Here is a 20,035-nt window from a genome sequence, read left to right on the forward strand (position 1 = left end):
ACCGCCAAAAACTCCATTCCCTCGCCACCGATTCTATCCCTCTCCCGGCCACTGTCTGAGGCTAAATCAGACATTTCAAAACCTTGGTGTCCTATTTGACCCCGAGATGAGCTTCCAACCCCATAACCTCTCCAGCACCAAGACCGCCTACTTCCAGCTGCATAACATCGCCCGTCTCCGCCCCTGCCTCAGCTCATCAGCTACTGTTACCCTGGTCCATGCCCTTGGTTATCTCTAGACTTCACTATTACAATGTGCTCCTGGTCCGTCTCCCTTCTGCCACACTCCATAAACTTCAGCTCATCCAAAACTCTGCATCCTAACACACACATTATCCCATTCACCCATCACCCCTGTGCTCACTGACCTACACTGGCTCCCGGTCCGGCAACGCCTCCTTTTTGAAATTCTCATCCTCATGTTCAAATCCCTCCATGGCCCTCGCCGTTCCCTATCTCTATAACCTCCTCCAGCCCTACAATTCTCATCCTCATGTTCAAATCCCTCCATGGCCCTCACCGCTCCCTATGTCTATAACCTACTCCAGTCCTACAATTCTCATCCTCATGTTCAAATCCCTCCATGGCCCTCGCCGCTCCCTGGCCTAGAAATTGGGTATAGCCCCACCAGCTCGTTTGCGCCGTAAATTTTGCGCCCGCTGCGGAGCCAGTTGTGCCTGCCCCATATTCACTTTTAGTGCCCCGAAGCGGAACCGGGCGCTGTCCCAGTGTTTGGCCGCCCCGCTTCGGGCGCTGAAAGTGAATTTCAGCGCTCCCGGTCCCGCTGCGCCACCCGAAGCAGTGCGGCAGGCTGCTGTACTGCAGGCCTCCCCCTTCTCTTAAGGGGGAGGTGCCTGCAACGGCCGGAGCCCCGATTGCAAGTGCCGGCAAAAGAGCCCGGCACAACGGAGAAGTGCCGGGCTCCACGGAAACCAGCCGGCAATGCCGTGGGGGGGTGGTGGAGGAGGCAGGGGAAGGAGGTGCAGGCAGGCAGCCGCAGAAAAAGCGGCCGCCCCGCACCTCCACCTTAACTTGCGCCACTAAGGCTGCAGTAAGGACCCGGTCTCCCGATGTTGTTAGCGCCCGCCACAGAAGAGGCGGCCGCTACTGAAGATGGGGATCGGTGTGGTTTCGGCCGGTACCGGGGCACTGCGCACACCGATGACGTCATCGGTGCCGGCGCAGCGCTACCGGCTAACGCCGATGTTGGGGCCCACCTAATTTCGGGCGCGACGCAACTTCCGGCGCAACCCACTCTTTCGCCCCTAATTGGGCGCAAACGCAACTGAATTTCTAGGCCCCTATCTCTATAACCTCCTCCAGTCCTACAATTCTCATCCTCATGTTCAAATCCCTCCATGGCCCTCGTCGCTCCCTATCTCTATAACCTCCTCCAGCCCTACAATTCTCATCCTCATGTTCAAATCCCTCCATGGCCCTCATCGCTCCCTATCTCTATAAGCTCCTCCAGCCCTACAAGTCTCATCCTCATGTTCAAATCGCTCCATGGCCCTCGCCGCTCCCTATCTCTATAACCTCCTCCAGTCCTACATTTCACATCCTCATGTTCAAATCGCTCCATGGCCCTCGTCGCTCCCTATCTCTATAACCTCCTCCGGCCCTACAAATCTCATCCTCATGTTCAAATCCCTCCCGGGCCCTCGTCGCTCCCTATCTCTATAAGCTCCTCCAGCCCTACAATTCTCATCCTCATGTTCAAATCCCTCCATGGCCCTAGCCGCTCCCTATCTCTATAACCTCCTCCAGCCCTACAATTCTCATCTTCATGTTCAAATGTCTACATGGCTTCCTACCCTCCCCATCTCTGTAATCTCCTCCAGCCCTACAACCCTCCGAGATTTCTGCGCTCCTCCAATTCTGGTCTCTTGCGCATCCCCGATTTTAATCAATCCACCATTGTCGGCCGTGCCTTTAGCGGCCTGGGCACTAAGCTCTGGAACTTCCTTCCTAAACCTCTTTGCCTCTCTACCTCTCTCCTCCTTTAAGACGCTCCTTAAGACCTACCTCTTTGACGTGCCCTAATATCTCCTTATGTAGTCCGGTGTCAAATTTTGTTTGATAATCATTCCTGTGAAGCACCTTGGGACGTTTTACTATGTTAAAGGCACTATATAAATGCAAGTTGTTGTCCTTGTTAATCCCACTGCCCCGCTCTCTCCCCATAGCCCTATAGCTCTATAACAATTCCAAACTAATCCCACCACCTTGCTCTCTCCCCATAGCCCTATAGCTCGATAACAATTCCAAACTAATCCCACTGCCCCGCTCTCTCCCCATAGCCCTATAGATCTATAACAATTGCAAACTAATCCCACTGCCCCGCTCTCTCCCCATAGCCATATAGCTCTATATCAATTCCAAACTATTCCCACTGCCCCGCTCTCTCCCCATAGCTCTATAGCTCTATATCAATTCCAAACTATTCCCACTGCCCCGCTCTCTCCCCATAGCTCTATAGCTCTATAACAATTCCAAACTAATCCCACTGCCCCGCTCTCTCCCCATTGCCCTATAGCTCTACAACAATTCCAAACTAATCCCACTGCCCCGCTCTCTCCCCATAGCCCTATAACAATCCCAAACTAATCCCACTGCCCCGCTCTCTCCCCATAGCCCTATAGCTCTACAACAATCCCAAACTAATCCCACTGCCCCGCTCTCTCCCCATAACCCTATAGCTCTATAACAATTCCAAAATAATCCCACTGCCCTGCTCTCTCCCCATAGCATGGTATCGATCCCGAACTAATCCCACTGCCCTGCTCTCTCCCCATAGCCCTGTATCGATCCCAAACTAAACCCACTGCCCTGCTCTCTCCACATAGCCTAAATTTCAAACTAATCCCACTGCCCTACCCTCTCCCCATAGCCCGGTATCAATCCCAAACTAATCCCACTGCCCTGCTCTCTCCCCATAGACCTGTATCAATCCCAAACTAATGCCACTGTTCTGCTCTCTCCCCATAGCCCAGTATCAATCCCAAACTAATCCCACTGCCCTGCTCTCTCCCCATAGCCCAGTATCAATCCCAAACTAATCCCACTGCCCCGCTCTCTCCCCATAGCCCTGTACTAACCTCAAACTTTTCCCACTGCCCCACTCTCTCCCCATTGCCCTGTATCAATCCCAAACTAATCCCACTGCCCCACTCTTGATCCCCATTGCCCTATATCAATCTCAACCTAATCCCACTGTCCCACTCTCTCCCCAAATTCCGGTATCAATCCCAAACTAATCCCACTGGCCCGCACTCTCCTCGTAGCCCAGTATCAATCCCGAACTAATAAGAACATAAGAACATAAGAAATAGGAGCAGGAGTAGGCCAATCGGCCCCTCGAGCCTGCTCCACCATTCAATAAGATCATGGCTGATCTGATCCTAACCGCCAATCTACTATCACTGAACCATCTCCTGAATCTAACAGAATTAGACACACGAAATAGGAGCAGGATCAGGCTACACAGCCCCTGGGCCCGCTCCGCTACACACAGGGCCATGACCGATCCGAACCTAGACTCATGTCCAAATTCCTGCCCGTTCCCCATAACCCTTTATTCCCTTTACTTCTAGGAAACTGTCTATTTCTGTTTTAAATTTATGTAATGCTGTAGCTTCTACAGCTTTTTGGGGCAGCATAGTCCATGGACCTACCACCCTCTGAGTGAAGTAGTTCCTCCTCATCTCAGTTTTGAAAGAGCAGCCCCTTATTCTAAGACTATGCCCCCTAGTTCTAGCTTCACCCATCATCGGCAACATCCTCCCCGCATCCTCCCGATCCAACCCCGTCACAATCTTATATATTTCAATAAGATCGCCTCTCATTCTTCTGAACTCCAATGAGTAGAGTCCCAATCTACTCAACCTCTCCTCATATGTCCATCCCCTCATCCCCGGGATTAACCGAGTGAACATTCTTTGTACTGACTCGAGAGCAAGTATGTCTTATCTTAAGTATGGACACCAAAACTGTATGCAGTATTCCAGGTGCTCGTAGCCTTGGGGTGCAGTGCTGGTATGGTTGTGGACTCTCTCTTATCACAGTGATACATTGCGAAAGAACCAATACACACAAAGAACAAGTGACTCCACTCACCCGAGCAGGTAACTCCAGCATCCTTGCTGTGTGTGCAGTTATTCAACGCCCATGGGTTTACTGAGCACTGATCGAGGGCAGGCTCTGTCCCATGACACTTCACATCATCCAACCAGATGTCCCCAGTCCCTTGTCCGTAGTAGGCACCAGTCCGTGCTGACAGGGCCGTCCCACAGTTCAACAGTCTGCAGACCACACTCGCTGCATTTACATCCCAGCCATCGCCACAGACGGTCCCCCCAGACGGAGTTACGATAGACCTCAACTCTCCTGGAGCACATGTTGGTGCTGTTCACCACCCGTATGGGCACTGGAACTGCAGTAGAGACGGGAACATGGTTAAACTGGTCTGGGTTTCTACAGAAACAGGCAGCTGGAGGTGGAACATGTACTGCGATGCTTTAAGGGGTAATCCAGTAACTTGTATTTTCAAAAGGCACTTAAACAAGGTTCCAGATGTAAGACAGCGTGGGCAAGATTAATACTAATGTCTACAAAGATGATAGCAGACACAATCCCACGATGGAGAAAGGAAGGGCATCTAAAGCTAAAGCTCCCTGGATGACTAAAGATAAAAGAATGCTACCAGAACTGAGAGGTTCTATCTATCAGGAAAGCTTGAACAGGCTGTGGCTCTTTCCTCTAGAAAAGAGAAGACTGAGGGGGGACCTGATAGAGGTCTTTATGATTATGAAAGGGTTCAATAGGGTAGACGCAGGGAAGATGCTTCCACTTGTGAGGGAGACATAGAAACAATAGAAGATAGGAGCAGGAGTAGGCCATTCGGGCCTTCGAGCCTGTTCCGCCATTCAGTGAGATCGTGGCTGATCATCCAAATTCAGTACCCTGTCCCTGCCTTCTCCCCATATCCCTTGATCCCTTTAGCCTTAAGAAATATATCCTACTCTTTCTTGAATATATTTAATGACCTGGCCTCCACTGCCCTCTGTGGCAGAGAATTCCACAGGTTCACCACTCTCTGGGTGAAGAAATTCCTCCTCATTTCAGTCCTAAATGGCTTACCCCTCATCCTTAGACTATGACCCCTGGTTCTGGACTCCCCGGCCATCAGAAGCATCCTTCCTGCATCTACTCTGTCCAAGCCTGACAAATTTTTATAGGTTTCGATGAGATCCCCTCTCAATCTTCTAAACTCCAGTGAGTATAAGCCCAATCGACACAATCTCTCCTCATACGTCATTCCTGCCATCCCAGGTATCAGCCTGGTGAATCTTCGCTGCACTCCTTTAATGGCAAGAACGTCCTTCTTCAGGTAAGGCGACCAAAACTGCACACAATACTCAAGGTGTGATCTCACCAAGGCCCTTTACAACTGTAGCAAGACATCCTTGTTACTGTACTCGAACGCTCTTGCTACGAAGGCCAAGATACCATTTGCCTTCTTAACCGCCTGCTGCACCTGCATGATTACCTTCAGCGACTGATGCACAAGGACACCCAGGTCTTTTGCACTTCCCCTTCTCCCAATCTATTGCCATTCAAATAATAATCTGCCTTCCTGTTTTTGCCACCAAAGTGGATAACCTCACATTTATCCACATTATAGTGCATTTGCCATGTTTCTGCCCAATCACCCAACCTGTCCAAATCGTACTGGAGTTTCACGACATCCTCCTCACAGCTTACCCTCCCACCCAGCTTTGTGTCGTCTGCAAATTTGGAGATATTACATCCAATTCCCTCGTCCAGATCATTAATATATATTGCGAACAGCTGGGGTCCTAGGACGGATCCTTGCGGTACCCCACTAGTCATTGCCTGCCACTCGGAAAACGACCCGTTTATTCCAACTCTTTGCTTTCTGTCCGCCAACCAGTTCTCTATCCAAGTCAATACCTTGCCCCCAATCCTATGTGCCTTAATTTTGCACACTAATCTCTTATGTGGGACCTTATCGAAAGCCTTCTGAAAGTCCAAATACACCACAACCACTGGTTCTCATCTATTTTACCAGTTACATCCTCAAAACATTCCAATAGATTAGTCAAGCATGATTTACCTTTTGTAAATCCATGTTGACTTTGTCCGATCCTGTCACTGCTTTCCAACTGCTCTGCTATTACATCTTTTATGATGGACTCTAGCATTTTCCCCACTACCGATGTCAGGCAGTAGATTAAAGTCACCCATCATGACTGCTGTGCCCTTATTGCACGCTTCATTAATTTCCCTTTTAATGCCATCCCCAACCTCTACCTTTCTGTTTGGAGGTCTATATAACACTCCCACTAATGTTTTTTTCCCCTTAGTATTTCTCAATTCTACCCATACAGATTCCACATCATCAGAGCTAATATCCTTCTTTACAATTGTATTAATCCCTTCTTTAACCGGTAATGCTACCCCACCTCCCTTTCCTTTTTGCCTATCTTTCCTGAATATCGAATACCCCTGGATGTTGAGTTCCCAGTTTTGGCCATCCTTGAGCCACGTTTCCGTAATCCCAACCAAATCATATTAATTTACCAGTATTTGCGCAGCCAATTCGTCCACCTTATTACAAATACTCCTCGCATTAAGACACAAAGCCTTCAGGCTTGTTTTTTTAACGCTCTTAGACCTATTAGAATTATTATTTACTGTGGCCACGTTTGATTTAAACCGTTGATTTCTCTGACTGCCACTTTTGTTTTACTATTTCCTATCATTTGCTTTTATCCCTGTTTCCCTTTCCTCTGTCTCCCTGCTCAGGTTCCCAACCCCTGCCATTTTCGTTTAAACCCCCCCGAACAGAGCTAGCAACCTCCCCACAAGGATATTTGTCCAACTCTGGTTCAGGTGCAACCCGTCCGACTTGTACAAGTCCCACCTTCCCCAGAAGCAGGCCCAGTGATCCAGGAAACTAAAGCCCTCCCTCCTGCACCAACTCTTTAGCCACGCATTCATCTGCTCTATCGTCCTATTCCTATACTCACTAGCACGTGGCACCAGGAGTAATCCAGAGATTACAACCTTTGAGGTCCTGCTCTTTAATCTGCTACCTAGCTCCCTAAATTCTTGCTGCAGGACATCATCCCTCTTCCTACCCATGTCATCTGTCCCAATGTGAACCACGACCTCTGACTGTTCACCCTCCCCCTTCAGAATGCCCTGCAGCCGTTCAGTGACATCCTTGACCCTGGCACCAGGGACGCAACAAACCATCCTGGAGTCACGTCTACGGCCACAGAAACGCCTGTCTGTTCCCCTTACGATAGAATCCCCTACCACTATTGCTCTCCCACTATTTTTCCTCCCTTCCTGAGCAGCAGAAGCACCCCTGGTGCCAGGAAGTTGGCTGCTGCTGCGTTCCTCTGGTAAATCATCCCCCTCAACAGTATCCAAATCGGTATACCTGTTTGAGAGGGGGATGGCCACAGGAGTCCCCTGCACTACCTGCCTGCCTCTACTGCGCTGCCTGATGGTTACCCATTTCTCTTTTGCCTGTGCAGCCCTTACCTGCGGTGTGACCAACTCACTAAACGTGTTATCCATGACCCTCTCAGCATCGTGAAAGCTCCAAAGCCCATCCATCCACAGCTCCAGTGCCGCAATGCAGTCTGCTAGTAGCTGCAGCTGGATGCATTACTGGCACATATGGTCTTCAGGGACAATGGCAGCATCCCTAAATTCCCACATAGAGCAAGAGGAGCATAACACGGGGCTGGGCTGTCCACCAATTAAATATAAACTCTAGGGCGCTTGTATGGTTTACCAACAGTCCCCGCTACACCAGAAACACCTTATAGCTACTATAAACCACCGAGTTAAAGTTTAAAAAGTAGAGAAATACTCACCAACCAACCACTTACCTGCTCCCTGGTGATGTCACACTCTGATTACTTTTTACCTCTCTCCCCGCTGCTTAGTTGGTCGGGCCTCGCCTCGCTCCTCCTTTTATCCTCGGCCCCGGTGCTCTCCTGGTCCGATCTGGTCGGGCCTCGCCTCGCTCCTCCTTTTATCCTCGGCTCCGGTGCTCTCCTGGTTCGATCTGCTCGGGCCTTGCCGCGCTGCTCCTTTTATCCTCGACCCGGTGCTCTCCTGGTCCGATCTGGTAGGGCCTTGCCTCGCTCCTCCTTTTATCCTCGGCCCCGGTGCTCTCCTGGTCCAGACTAGGTCCGATAAATATAAGATAGTCACTAAAAATTCAGGAGAAACTTCTTTACCCAGAGTGTGATGAGAATGTGGAACTCGCTACCACAGGGAGTAGTTGAGGCAAATAGCATAGATGCATTTAAGAGGAAGCCAGATAAACACATGAGGGAGAAAGGAATAGAAGGATATGCTGATAAGTTTAGTTGAAGAAGGGCGGGAGGAGGCACGTGTGGAGCATTAACACTGATATGGGCCAGTTGGGTCGAATGGCCTGTTTCTGTGCTGCACATTCTATGTCACTCTATGTAGAAGTTAAATCTTCTCAGGAACAGGAGACGGGGTGCAGTCATGAGAAGATCAATGTTTATACTGCACTTCAAGTCCAGGAATGGGGCTGGAACCAGCCTCGTTGTCACCCAGAGGTCAGAGAGCTGTCAACTGTGTCAAACTCCCAAAGTGGGGTGAGGCCCAGCTCCACAGGGACAGGGCCAGCAGTCAACAACAACAATTCCCATTTATACAGCACTTCAATGTAGTAAAACGTCCCACGGCGCTTCACAAGAGCGTTATCAGACAGAAATTGACACTGAGCCACATAAGGAGTTATTAGGACAGTGACGAAAACTTGTTCAAAGAGGTGGGTTTTAAGGAGCGTATTAAAGGAGGAGAGAGAGGCCGAGGCTTTCAGCGAAGGAATTCCAGTGCTCAGGGGCTCGGCAGCTGAAGGCACTGCCGCCAATGGTGGAAAGATGAAAATCAATGAGGCACAAAAGTCCAGATTGGGAGGAGCGCAGTGATCTCGGAGGCTGTATGGCTGCAGGAGATTACAGAGATTGGGAGGGGCGAGAGCCATGAAGGGATTCAGAGACTAGGATGAGAATTTTAAAATCGAGGCGTTGCCTGACTGGGAGCCAATGTAGGTCTGCGAGCTCAGGGGGTGAGGGGTGAATAGGACTTGGTGCGAGAGGTGTGGATCAGCAGGTTGTGTTATTACAAGTAATGAAAGCTCACGACTCACCTGAGCAGACGACCCAAGTGTGCTGACCACAGGCACTGTTGTTGTTACCACTGAGCGGGTTGGAGAGGCATCGGTCCAGGGAGCGCTCCGTCCTGTCACACTTGACACCGCTCAGCAGGACCTCCCCATTCCCTCGGCCACGGTGGGCCCTGGTTACCCTCTCGGCCTTCCCACAGTTCAGCTGCTTGCACACGATGCCCCGTCGGTGAGGTCCCAGCCCTCGTTGCAGGCTGTCCCCCAGGTGGACTAATGAATGATCTCCACCCTCCCCGAGCACATGTTGTTCCCGTCTGTCAGTCTGACCGGGAAAGAACCTGCCAGGGACAACATAAGTTTTGGACATTTCTCCTTGTGTGGTTTTAATCGTCACTAGTTTCCCCTCCCTCCTCGAAGGAACAGGAGGAGGCCATTCAGCCCCTTAAAATTGTTACATAGGAACAGGAGGTCATTCAGCCACTTGAGCGTATAACATACGAACAGGAGGAGAACATTCAGATTCGAGCATGCTACACAGGAGTTCACAATTGAGCTGAAACAGCGAACTCAGCACAGGCCGAGGATGGAGCCTGGGCCTTTCTTGCTCTGTGTGTGTGTGGGGGGGGGGCTCAGTAACACACCGGGTGTGACCCTCCAACTCAGCACAGGCCAGGGATAGAGCGTGGGCCTTTCCTGCTGTTTCTGTGTGTGAATGTGTGGCTCAGTAACACACCGGGTGTGATCCGCTAACTCAGCACAGGCCGGGAATGGAGCCTGGGACTTTCCTGCTCTGTGTGTGTGGGAGGCTCAGTACCACACCGGGTGTGATCCACTAACTCAGCACAGGCCGGGGATGGAGCCTGGGCCTTTCCTGCTCTGTGTGGGTCAGAACGTTCCACACTCTTCAACGACGCGCACCATTACTGCTGACCTGAGCAAGTAACTCCAGTATACTGGCTGTGCGTACAGTTGCTGATATTCCGCTGGTCTGCCGGGCACTCACTGATGGTCGCCTCCATCCCAACACACCCCACATCATGCGAAGCCAGTGCTCACGGACACGGCAGCCCCACACTTGAGGTGCCTGCAGACAATCGAGGCGTCCAGGATGTCCCAGTTATGATCGCAAACCGTTCCCCAGGTAGAATGATTGTACACCTCGACTTTCCCTGAACACGAGGCAGGACCTCCTCGCAGTCTCGGGGGCACCGGACCTGGAAAAGGATCAAAGCAACTCTAACACTGTGAGCCGGTGACCTAATTTACAGACAGCAGTCATCGTACCCGCTCCCCGGGCTCGAATACCCCTCCTATAATGGGGTGTCCAGAACTCAGCCTCCCTTTCCTGGGCTTGAATACCCCTCCTATAATGGGGTGTCCAGAACTCTACACTCCCATTCCCGGGCTCGAATACCCCTCCTATAATGGGGTGTCCAGAACTCTACACTCTCATTCCCGGGCTCGAATACCCCTCCTATAATGGGGTGTCCAAAACTCTACCCTCCCATTCCCGGGCTCGAATATCCCTCCGATAATTGGGTGTCCAGAACTCTACCCTCCCATTCCCGGGCACGAATACCCCTCCTATAATGGGGTGTCCAGTACTCTACCCTCCACTTCCCATGCTCGAATACCCCTCCTATAATGGGGTGTCCTGAATTCACCCTCCCATTCCCGGGCTCGAATACCCCTCCTATAATGGAGTGTCCAGAACACTATCCCCACATTCCCGGGCTCGAATACCCCTCCTATAATGGCGTGTCCAGAACTCTACCCTCCCATTTCCGGGCTTGAATACCCCTCCTATAATGGAGTGTCCAGAACTCTACCCTTCCATTCCCGGGCTCGACTACCCCTCCTATAATGCAGTGTCCAGAACTCTCCCTCCCATTCCCGGGCTCGAATACCCCTCCTATAATGCAGTGTCCAGAACTCTACCCTCCCATTCCAGCTCCCAATCTATGAATCCTCACTCCCCCCATTCTCTGGTATTTGACCAAGTGGAGAACCTGATCTTGTGCTTAACTGATCTCTCGCACAAGCACATCTGCACACACCCACACAGACACATTTGCACACGCACAGATCGATACACTTGTACACTGGATACAGACACACACGCATCTGCACACATGCACACACATCTTCACACACAAGCACATCTGCACACCCAGGCAGACACACAAGCACATCTGCACACACAAAGACACACAAGCACATCTGCACACCCAGACGGACACACAAGCACATCTGCAAACCCAGACAGACACAAGCACATCTGCACACCCAGACAGACACACACACACATCTGCACACCCAGACACACAAGCACATCAGCACACCCAGACACACACAAGCACATCAGCACACCCAGACACACAAAAGCACATCTGCGCACCCAGACAGAAACACAAGAACATCTGCACACCGAGACACACACAAGCACATCTGCACACCCAGACAGACACACACGCACATCTGCACACCCAGGCAGACACACACACGCATCTGCACACCCAGACACACAAGCACATCTGCACACAGACAAGCACATCTGCACACCCACACACCTTCCAGCACAGGTCACTGGACAGTGATCAGGAGCAAGAACCCTGACTGCTTTTCCACACTCCCCAACCCAGGAGGCGCTGACGCCCAATTGTAGCCCCCTACCACCCACCCCGGCTGCGATCAGCTCACTCAAAAAAGGCCGGAGATGGAGCCTGGGCCTTTCCTGCTGTGTGTGTATGTGGGGGTCTCAGTACCACACTGGGTGAGATCGGCCAATTCCGCACAGGCCGGGACTGGAGCCTGGGCCTTTCCTGCTCTGTGTGTGTGTGCGGGGGGCTCAGTACCACATGGGGTGAGATCGGCCAATTCGGCAGAGGCCGGCACTGGAGCCTGGGCCATTCCTGCTCTGTGTGTGTGTGGGGGGTTCAGTAGCACACTGGGTGAGATCGGCCAACTCCGCACAGGCTGGGACTGGAGCCTGGGCCTTTCCTGCTCTGTGTGTGTGTGGGGGTCTCAGTACCACAGTGGGTGAGATCGGCCAATTCCGCACAGGCCTGGACTGGAGCCTGGGCCTTTCCTGCTCTGTGTGTGTGTGTGGGCGGCTCAGTACCACACTGGGTGAGATCGGCCAATTCCGCACAGGCCGGGACTGGAGCCTGGGCCATTCCTGCTCTGTGTGTGTGGAGGGGGCTCAGGACCAATGGAAATCAATGGAAGCCAAAATCAAGGCGAGATCGAGACTGCAAATGCCAGTGCAGTTCAGAAATTAACATGGAAAACAAGCATAATTAATCTGATACAGGTTTATAGCAGATATTAGGACCAGTAGATCAGCCGTTGTCATGGCCACCTGGTGGTGCATTTGGAGAGACCGGAGCTTCCAGGGGAGAGAACCACAATTGTCGCTAAATTAGGGGCAAAAACAAGGATGATGAAGTTATTAATTCTCCTTATTTTGAGAGGATGATCACTTGCCAGTTTATTGGTATGAAAATTCATAAATTTCTAACCTTGGCCCTCAACTTTCACTCCGGGGTGATCTTAACCTAATACGTAGGGTGAAAAACCCACGGGATGGAGGGCAATGCTCGATTTACTCCCTGCCCAATATTACTCTCCATTATCTCCAGTAGAGAGTAGAATCGGCACAGTGTTAAACCAGCGCTGCTCCCGATCCTGTCAGTTTGTCGAGGGGCGGGTTAGGTTAACATCGCTCCACAGCGGGAGATTGATTGGCTGAAAGGAAATTCTGGCCAAAGTTCACCTGTTAACATAACCCGCTGCATTTTCTTCCTTTAATATTAATTGGCAGGAAAATCCAATGGACTATGCAAAGGCAGTGGTTCCTGCCGCCACATTTTCTTATCCGTCTAACCTGGCTGCAAAGAATATAATCTCCCCCATAGGTGCTGGTGCGTTCATTACAAATTCTGCCACACCTTGACTTTGGGATTCTAACAGCGTGTTGCCTTTGACTGTGCTGGCTCACATCATTAGCTGGCCATTTTTAATGCAGCATCCAATATGGCTCAGTTCCATACATGGTTGAAGTGTGAGTGTAAACTTTCCGAGTAGTTGCTGTTTTTCCAGATCTCTCCTTTCAAAAAAACACAGTGCAAATGAACCCATGGTTCACGGATGTCTGGTAATAGTGACAATCGCTGCTGTGGTCACATTCCCAGAGACTTAGTGGGAAAAATAATTTGATGGACATTTTAAACAGTTTACAATATTCACCAATCAGAACCCAAGTGCGATGGTAGTATTTGGCTCGTATAGAAAACTACCAAAAAAATAGAAAATGATGTAAATGTTCAGCAGGTCTGACAGCCGATGTGGTGAGAGAAACATAGTTACAGTTTTAGCTCGACGATTTTCATAAGAACTGGTCATCGACCTGAAACTTTAACTGTGTTTCTCTCTGCACATGTGTTACCACGCCTGCTGAGCTTTCCATAATCTGCAGTGTTTTACTTCTGAAAATTACAAGAATCTCTACAAAGGAGAAGCAATCCCACCTAAATTGTTTCCTCTAATATTTCAGAGAAAATGTGCTGCCTGTCAGGTTATTACATATAGAATATGTCAGAGTTTTGTCATTATTATTTGTCTGATGCTGGTAAACAGTGTCTGCACATCAATCACATCAAAACAAACAAATATGAATAATACACCGACAGCAAGAACAGTGACACAGTGAGACACTGGTAACGATGAATATTAACAGATTAAAAGCAGATTATCAGGAACACCAACTATTGCAATAATAGGGTCGTAAATGTTTTCTATCTGTTTGATCACCGGCTGTCCCATTTTCTGAGAGAAGCGATGTTCTCTGTTCGTGTTTTGGAAACACAGACCTTCTGCTTTCAAAATAAGGTCTGATTTATACCTGAGCGAAACCTCGAGTGACACACGAGCATTGCACAATGATTAGCATCAGTTGAAGTCATTTGAACAAACAGGAGCAGCCAAGCCGTATTTACTGCTGCTGGTCAGAGAGTGGGATATTTTGCAATAACATGTGACATTGGAGTTTCTTTTAGAAATGAAACATTTAGAAATCTACACTCCTAAATTAATGTTGCAGACTCCTGAAGCTGAGGATAATCATTCATAGGAACAGAGAAGACATTTGATGAAATAAATGCACAAATTTGTGGTAGATTAGCACCATCTAAATTGTCGATGCATCATATTTTTCTTTTTAATTTATACTCTACCTAATATAGATATAGGAGGCTCCGTGGTGCATTTGAGATCGAAGATCGTTCAGAGATAGACACAGAAAGAGATATAATCAGTTATATACAGCTGAGCAGCCCCGTGGATATGCGGAGATGTTGGATTTCAGCATCAACATATATTGGGCGGAATGGAAGGGGACAGGGTCTGGTCTGATATGAACCGGGTGTGAGAAAGATGAATGTGGATAAGGATCTTAATAGCCGTTAGGCAGGGATGTGGGAGTTTGTGGCCGTCAAATTTAAAAGATTGGATGGTGAGAAAGAGATGTTATTGCAGCTGTTGAATGGGAATTTGGAGCGGGACCCGGTTTACATATATTAATCTCACTCTTAATGTCAGCTGTGCCTCAGTGGGTAGCACACTCTGAGCCTCTGAGTCGGAAGGTTGTGGGTTCAAGTCCCACTCCAGCGACTTGAGCACATAAAGCTAGACTAATATTCCAGTGCAGTGCTGAGGGAGTGCTGCACTTGTTGAGGTGCTGTCTTTCAGATAAGATGTTAAACTGAAGCCCCATCTGCCCTCTTAGGTGGAGGAAAATAATCCCATGGCACTTCCTCAAAGAACAGCAGGGGAGTTGTCCCTGGTGTCCGGGCCAATATTTATCCATCAATCAACATAACAAAATCGGATTATCTGGTCATTACCACATTTCTGTTTGTGGGAGCTTCCTGTGCGCAGATTGGCCGCTGCGTTTCCCACATTACAACAGTGACTACACTGCACTCCAAAAAATTCCTTCATTGCTGTAAAGTGCTTTGAGATGTCAGGTGGTCGTGAAAGGCGCTATATAAATGCAAGTCTTTACTCTTTCTTCTTGAAATTTCAGTTGACCTAAACTCACTACTGTCTTCGCAGTGGAAGGCACTAACATCATCCCAATAATGGAAAATCAGGGGACCACAGGGAGGGGGGAACTAACGACAATCACTAGCACGAAGGAAATAGTACTTGGTAAAATAATGGGACTAAAAGACGACAAGTCCACTGGACCAGATGGCCTGCATCCCAGGGTTTTAAAATAAGTGGCTGCAGAGATAGTGGATGCATTGGTTGCAATATGCCCAAAATCCCCGGACTCTGGAGAGGTCCCAGCAGATTGGACATCCACAAATGTAACAACCCTATTTAAGAAAGGAGGGAGACAGAAAGCAGGAAACTATAGACCAGTTAGCCCAACATCTGTCGTTGGGAAAATGCTGGAGTTTTTCACTAAGAAACCAGTAGCAGTGCATTTGGAAAATCATAATGCAGTCAAGCAGAGTCAGCATGGTTTTATGCAAGGGAAATCATGCTTAACAAATTTGCTGGAGTTCTTTGAGCATGTAACAAGCAGGGTGGACAAAGGTGAGCCAGTGAATGTGGTGTATTTGGATTTCCAGAAGGCATTCGATAAGGTCCCAGATAAAAGGTTACTGCATAAGATAAGAGCTCACGGAGTTGGGGGAGTATATTAGCATGGATAGAATGTGAAGGAATAAACCATATAACCTATTCAGAAAAATACACTATCTTATGAAAGAATTCTGGCCTTCTTTACACATGACAAACTGGGTTTGGAAATCTAGAAACCTAACTATGAAATAGCTATGAAATCACTCTGGCTATTGAGATAAGGTTGTTGTTGACCCTGAATAAATAATCTTATTGAAACAGTGGGTTACGGGCTCCAACAGGCTGAATGTTTTGAAAAGAAACAATGGTTCATCCTAGATAAGGTTTTCTAATTTACACTTCGTAAAGAAGCACATAAAGTAAGGAACATCTGCCCTCGTAAAGATGACATAAAGTAAGGGACACCTGCTGTCACGCCATTTTTTATATGGTAAACTTAGAACACCTCGAGATGAGACATAAGTCTGGCAGAGGTAAGCAGAAAAATGACTAGAGATAATTAGCTTACATCATCAGATACCTTAAAGGAAATATCACTGGGAAAGGCTATAAATATTGAACGCCCAAATGGGATAGCAGACTCACTTTAATCGGGCAAAGTGATTCTCGGCTTCAGAGGCAGCTCTGCAGTCTACCATTCTTTGTACCTCTGGTTCAAATGTATTTGATTTTGGTGGATATCCTCTAGACATTAAGAACTGTAAAACTGTAGCGAAGTTAAGATTTGAAAGTAAGATTCTCTGATAAGATTGTAAGCTTTCTCTTTTTGGAACTGTTAATGTTGCGATTGACTCATGAACTGTAAATAGCATGTCGGTTCTTTTATAAATCTACACATTTTTAGAATAGTCTCGCAGACGTCTTCTGTATCAAAAACTCGTGAACTCAATCTCTGTACACTCTTTAGTGAGGAGTTCCAGAATTCTGTGGGAGTTTTTCGGACCCTCATAATATCCGGAACGTTACAGTCTAGCTAAACTTATTAAAAGTGCTATCTGGAGGATGGTAACATTTTCAGGTTGTTCCTTTCCTTTAGGGAGAGATAGTCCGGACCTTTAGACACAATTAAGCGTCTTAAGGATGCGGCTACTTCAAACTTTACTTGAAAGTAAACGTCTGAGAAATACGCCTGATCCAGGGTAGCCCTAAAGGGGCTAGGACGAGTAATTCTCCCTTCAAGAGAATTGGCTAACTAACAGAAATCAGAGATTCGGGACTAATGGGTCATTTTCCGGTTGGCAAATGGTAGCTAGTGGGGTGTTAACTCTCTGTATTTCTTGTACTAGGACACCCAAAGCTCACTGAATATCAACATTTAATAGTTTCTCACCATTTAAAAATTATTCTGTTTTTCTATTCTTCCTACCAATGTGAATAACCTCACATTTCCCCACACGGTACTCCATCTGCCAACTTATTGCCCACTCACTTAACCTGGCTATATCCCTTTGCAGGTTCTTTGTGTCCTGCTCACAGCTTATTTTTTCATTTAGCTTTGCATCATGAGCAAACGTGAATGCATTGCTCCCGTTCCCTTCGTCTAAGTCCTTACTATAGGCTGTACATAGCAGAGGCCCAAGCACTTCAACCTTGCGGCACTGCATTTGTTACAGGCTGCCAATCTGATAATGACCTCTTTATCCCTACTCTTTTTTCTGTCTGTTAACCAATCCTTTTCCATGCTTTCCATGCTTTCCCGTGCTAATGAAGTCAGTGCTGCAATTGTGATATACTCACACTGACTGTATCTGTGATATCAGAGCTGTAAGTCTTATATTTGCACACTGACTGTATTGGTGATATCGGTGCTGTAATTCTGATAACTACACAGTCATTATACCTCTGATATCCATGCTGTAATTCTGTTACATACATTGACTGCACCTCAGAGCTATAATTCCGGTATTCACACAGTGACTTTATCTGTGATATCAGTGCTATAATTCGGATCTTCGCACATTGTTGTATCTGTGATTTTGGTGCTGTAACTCTGATAATTAAACTATGAGTATACCTGCGATATTACTGCTGTAATTCTGATATTCACACAGTGACTGTACATGTCATATCATTGCTGTTATTGTGATATTAAAAAGTGACTGCACATGTATATCAGTGCTGCAATTGTGGTATCCACTCATGAGAGTGTACCTCCGATAGAATTGCTGTAATTCTGATATTTAAACACTGAATGTAGCAGTGATATAAGTGCTGTAATGCTAATATTTACACAGTGACTGTACCGGTGATAGCTGTATTGTCATTCTGATATGTACACATCGACTGTACCTTTGTTATCGGTGTGGTAATTCTGATATATACAGACTGACTCTACCTGTGATATGGGTGCTGTAATTCTGATAATCACGCAGTGACACATCCTGTGATATCAGTGCTAGAATTCTGATATTTACACGGACTGTAACTCTGATATCAGTGCTGTATTACTGATATTCACATAATGAATGTACGTCTGACATCAGCGCTGTAATTCTGCTATTTAGAAAGTGACAGTTCTTGGATTTCATAAACGTAATTATTATATTTACACAGTGAAATTTCCTCTAATATCAGTGCTGTAATTATGATATTCATACACTGACAGTACCTGTGGTATCAGCGCTGCAATTATGGGAATAACACAGTAACTCTACAGGTGATATCATTGCTGTAATTCTAATATTCACCCAGTCACTGTACTTGTAATAGAATTGCTGTCATTATGATATTTACTCACTGCGTTTATCTGTGATACCATTGCTTTATTTCTCATATTTACACAGTGAATGTATCTGTGATAGCAGTGTTGTGATTCTAATATTCACAAACCGACTGGATCTGTGATATCATATTTGTAATGTTGATATTCACACACTGAATGTACATGTGACTTCAATGCTGTAATACTGGAATTGTCACACTGAGCGTACCTGTGATAACCGTGCTTTAATTCTGATATTTACACACTGACTCTACCTGTGATATCAGTGCAGTAATTCTGATATTCACATTCTGACTGTGCCTGTAATATCAGTGATGTAATTCTGATATTTAAACACTGATGGTACCTGTGATATCAGTGCAGTACTTTTGATACCCTCATACTTCCTATGCCTGTGATATCAGTGCTGTAATTGTGGTATTCACACATTTCACTCTACCGGTGATATCAATGTTTCAATTCTGATATTTACAAACCGACTGTATCTGTATTATATTTGCGTTAGCTCTAATATTTAACTAGTCACTGCACCTGTGAAAGCATTGAAGTATTTCTGATTTTTACACACTGCATTTACCTGTGATACCAGTGCTTTAATTCTCATAGTGACGCAATTACTTTACCTGTGACATCTTTACTGTAAAAATGGCATTTACACAGAGGCTGGATCAGTGATAAGAAAGTTATAATTATGAAAATCACACATTGAATGTACATGTGATATTAGTGCTGTAATTCTGATATTCACACATTGATTGTACCTGTGATATCAGTGCTGAAATACTGGTATTGACACAGTGAGTGTACCTGTGATATCGGAGCTTTACTCTAGATATTTACACAGAGTGAATTTACCTGGCATTCCAGTGCTGAATTTCTGAAATTGTGACATTCACACGGTGAATGTACATGTTATTGTTGTAATGCTAATCTTTACAAACTGACTGTACGTGCTATATCGGAGCTTTAATTCTGAATTTTACAGTGATGGTAACTGCAATATCAGTGCAGTAATTTTGATAACTACACACTGACTTTAACTGTGATATCAGTGCTGTCATTCTGACATTCAGACAGTGACTGTACCTGTGACATCGGTGTTGTAATACTAGTATTTAGACTGTGACTGTACCTGTGATATCGGAGCTTTACTTCCGATATTTGCACACAGTGATTTTAGCTGTGATATCAGTGCTGTATTTCAGATATTCACACCGAAAATCTACCGGTGATATCAGTGCTTTAATGCTGATATTCACACGCTGATTTGAGTGCTGTAATTTTTGCTCTGACTGTAGCTTTAATATCGGTGCTGTAATTATGACATTTACACAGTGATTGTACCTGTGATGTCATTGCTATAACGCTGATATTCAAACCCTGACTCTACCTGTACTATTAGTCGTGTAATTATGACATTTGCACACTAACTGTACCTGTGATATAAGTGATTTCATT

At 47.0% G+C, this 20,035-nt stretch overlaps 1 pseudogene; it reads right to left on the reverse strand.

The window, feature by feature from the left end:
* LOC147095598 (scavenger receptor cysteine-rich domain-containing protein DMBT1-like) overlaps positions 1-4,396 on the reverse strand; it is a 1,107,260-nt pseudogene extending 1,102,864 nt beyond the window's left edge.
* Positions 4,397-20,035: the final 15,639 nt, after the last annotated feature.

This window comes from Somniosus microcephalus, unplaced genomic scaffold (genome assembly GCF_052327205.1).
Source record: "Somniosus microcephalus isolate GS21.2 unplaced genomic scaffold, FLI_Smic_1.0 unresolved_chr1, whole genome shotgun sequence".
In the NCBI taxonomy this organism is placed as follows: domain Eukaryota; kingdom Metazoa; phylum Chordata; class Chondrichthyes; order Squaliformes; family Somniosidae; genus Somniosus; species Somniosus microcephalus.